The following is a 4,111-nucleotide window of genomic DNA, read 5'->3' as shown; positions in this document are numbered from 1 at the left end:
GGGAAGGCTCAGACCAGCTTGCACCAGTGTCTCCTCGGCCAAGAAGCTTTTCATCTCGAGGCCGAGGTCCCTCCAAGAATTTATCACTGCCCTGGTCTTTGCATCCAAGATCACCCCGGGGTCCTGGGTAGCCACCCTCCAGTGGGTTGGAAAAGACCACCCTTCCGGGTTATGGACGATGAGGTACTGTCTTTTCTAGGCCAGAACCTTGTTCGGGCAACCGGACAGGATTTTGAATCCAGGCCTGGGAGAGATGTCAAGGGTTAAAGGCCGATTATAGGCGTGAAACAAAGAAATAGTACAAACTATGTTCTGAATAGAGTTTGGATGAAGCTGGTCAATGGTGATGTTGTAAAACTTAACTACTTCTATTAGGAAAGGGTGAAGAGGGAAGCGCAGCCCTGCCGCGAGCTGCTCCTCAAAAACAATAGTTGGACGCTAAGTACAACAATCTGTGATGACACCTGAGAAGAAGAAGATGGACTCCCGAGGGATTTTCCCGGCGGGAATACTCTGAAGCTTAAGTTAGAATGCTGGGGGAGAAAGCAAAGAATGTAGGTCACGCTAGATCACTGAGTTCTCAAGTAAGTTTCAAATAGGATCTCTGATGTTCGAGAGAGAGCTTCCCTTTAACTAGGAGCTCTTATATAGGCGTTCTTGTCAAATCGGGCGTAACTTCCACTGGGCTTCTGTCGCAACCATTACCTGCCAGGGCTGCGCAGGTGATCGCTGTAGGGTACTACCCAATTGGATGGGTGACACGTCCCGGGAGGACAGACATGCCACCATCTGTCAAGAGACGTGGGTATGGTCTGCCGAAAGGACAGGGACCGCGCCATCAGTCGAGAGACGTGGCACAGTTTGACAGGTACTGTCTTGTTAGATAGAAGCTTCCTTGAGAGAGTCGCATTGCTTAGTCGCAAGCTACCCTGTCACGCAGCGAGCTATCTTATCACGAGCTACTTCGTAGCGAGCTCCCAGGGGTACTTCGAGGTGACCCTTCTCAAGGTTTTCTTTGGGGCAGTTTTTCTACCTAAGTGTTGGAGCGAGTTGGTTACCCTAGCTCGCGAGTTGGGATAGTCTTGGAGTATTCCCTTTCGGTAGCTCAGGGGACCTCAAGCTCGTGTTGTAGCGAGCTACGACATAGCAAGATGTCCTGTAGGCTCGTTACTTAGTCATAGTTAGGTTGTGGTGCTGAGTTGTTGCTCGTGCTGAGTCAGGTCCACGTGTCTTTGTCTCAAGGGATCGGGTCAAATCATCCTCCATCAGTACCGAAGAAGCAATGGTCAAGATCAAAGCAATCTGGCTGCTCCTAAGAAAACCGACTACACGACCCTCGAGATCAAAAACAGTTTAAAGCATTTTTTGGCATCCAAGGAATTGATAGACCGTGTGACGTCCGCGCGTAAACCGCACGCGACTTGTCTAATAGAGCGGTCTGGACTTCGAGCCAAATCCACTTGTCACATCGTGAACTCCCCGCACTAGATCAGGATCCCTGGCTCGGGGAGTGGGGGGCAATTGATGAAGGATGATTTGGCCCGACCTTGTAATTGGGAGACACGTGGACGTGACTCGACGTGAGTGACAACTCAACATGATCAGATTGACACATGGACATGACTCGACACAAGTGACAGATCAGTTCGTTACCAAGCAACCTCAGGTACCCTGATACCCCGAGCTGAAGTCACTCTGGTATCTGATCGCGGCCAGGATAACAATATCAAGTCCACTACAGATCACAGCCGGAATAGGTGAACCACCTTGGTCAAGACTACCTCAGCGCAAGGGCACACCAGGACCACCTCGGTCCCAAGGCACTTCGGCATTCTTAATAGGTCGGATCTAAAGTATATGAGCTCAGGAAGCTCGTCAGTAGTCGGCCCGCCACCTGGAAGCCCGACACCTTACAGACAGCCCGCTACCTAGTCAGGCCGACTTCCACATTACAACCCCAAGGAGCTCACCACCGTACTATGCATTTTACGAGGTTATGACTTATAACAGTTATATTAGTTCAACCACTCCCTGGTTCAGACAAAAGCAGGCAATCTTACCGTTTGGTGGCATTTTATCAACCAAACACGCAAACGGATCCCATCACAACGAGGATCCAGGAACTGTTCCACCAACCCATGTGGACCCAGTATATAAAGACTTCACCCCCCAGGGGTGAAGGTATGTTATGTTTTTTATGTGTGTATGCATAATCTTTGCTCTCTAGCTCTCTAATTCTCTGTTGTCATCTTCAAGCTCTCTATATTGTGCTAACTTAGCCATTGGAGCATCCCCGTCGGGTAAGCCACCCCAGGATCTCTGACTCATTTCTTATAGGAACCTCAGTACTTGTTGTTGCTAGTAGCCAAATCGTCTCCAACAAGGAGCAGTCGGATTACGCCATATCACAAACCATACCCGATCTAATAAATCGCATCACTTTAGTTAAATGGATTGAAGAGAGAGAGAGAGAGATGCCTTTGAGGAAGTGGGGATTTGTTATGAGCAGCATTTTAGGAATGAAGAGAGGTTTTAGGAATTAGGACTTTATGAATAACAATAAATTAGGAGTGTGGAGAGGTTTTAGGAGAGAGAGGGGATAAAGAGGAATTTTAGAATTGTTTTTTATTAAGGAGACGTCTCAATAGGATAGGAATGCTCTTAGGAGAGAGAGAGAGAGAGATGAGTTGAATTTAATTAATTAAGGAGAGTAGTTATTTGGGTTGAGAGAGTGAGAAACTTAAGTTGTAAAGAAAGAGAGATTTTAGGTAAAATATATTGAGTTAATTAGGAAATGGAGATAGAGGGTTCTTAGTTGGCTTAATAGGAGTGATGGGAAGGGGAGAGGAGAAAGAGGGTAATGGATCAAGGACAGGCATGATGACGTGGACTATCTTACTATATATATATATAATAATAATTTATATTAGTATGGCATATTATATGTATAAAATTTATATTATTATTTATATCAACATGAAATATGATATATAATATTATTGTGTATATCATTTTATAACATATATCATATCATATAAAATAATATATTTGTTTATATTTATAAAGTATGTCTATATTTATAACCTACAGGCTACATCAAAGAGAGAGCTTGATGCCCAACTTTGGTCTTTTTTATCTCTTTTACTTGTACGTAAAATGCACTATGTTGATTTGGATGCATCACTGAACCACTTCTGGAAGGAATGGGATGGGCAACCCATTAGTATTAGGAGTGAACACACTATTGTTCTTCTGTCCACATGAGGCACATGTATGAAATAAATTCATAGAAAATTTGATTTTACAACTCGTACAAGTCTACTTTCAATTTTTTGGATTTTATTTTTACCAAACATAGCTTCATCATGTTCTGGGTTTTTAAACTCATGCACCTCTATATCTATAATTGCCGGTTAGGCTAGAAATGATAAACCCTCAACCTCACACCCCAAAGGTTAAAACCTTATGATCATAATGACTTATCAGTCAGGGTTTGTTTAGTTCCGGAATGGCTCATTTCAAATACAACCGTTTGTTTGGTTGGAATGAGATTTCGATTCCCATTCTTGGTGGAATAGGATTCTTACAAAATGGGGGAATGCCATTTCTATTCTAAAGTCTGCCAAGAAGTAAAGAATTCATAACAAAAAAACCCCAAAACCCTAATATTAATAAATTGATAATACTATAAAAATTAATAAATTAATAATAACAAACAAAGATATTATTATTAAATAATAATAAAGTATAAATAAAATATTAATACAATATAGTTAAAGCAATAATAAAATAACAAATGCAATATTAATAAACAATTCATGAAATAATAATAAAAATTTACAATTATATAATAAAATATTATGAAAGTAATGATAAGATAAGAATATATTGATAATTAAAATAATATTAAAATATTAATAAATTTATAATAAAAAATATATTATTATTAAATAATAATAAATTAATTATAAAGTAACAAAACAAAAACAATATAATAATAATATTATTAAAGTAATAGTGTATTAATCATAAATTAATAAAATAATAAATAGACTAAATAAAAATAAAAAATTTTTAGCTAATTCTGATCCAACTTCAAATGAACCAAACA

Source organism: Nelumbo lutea, chromosome 1 (genome assembly GCF_056320005.1).
Source record: "Nelumbo lutea isolate HS-2025 chromosome 1, American lotus-T2T, whole genome shotgun sequence".
In the NCBI taxonomy this organism is placed as follows: Eukaryota; Viridiplantae; Streptophyta; class Magnoliopsida; order Proteales; family Nelumbonaceae; genus Nelumbo; species Nelumbo lutea.
The sequence above is the reverse complement of the archived record's forward strand: the minus strand, read 5'-3'. Positions refer to the sequence as shown.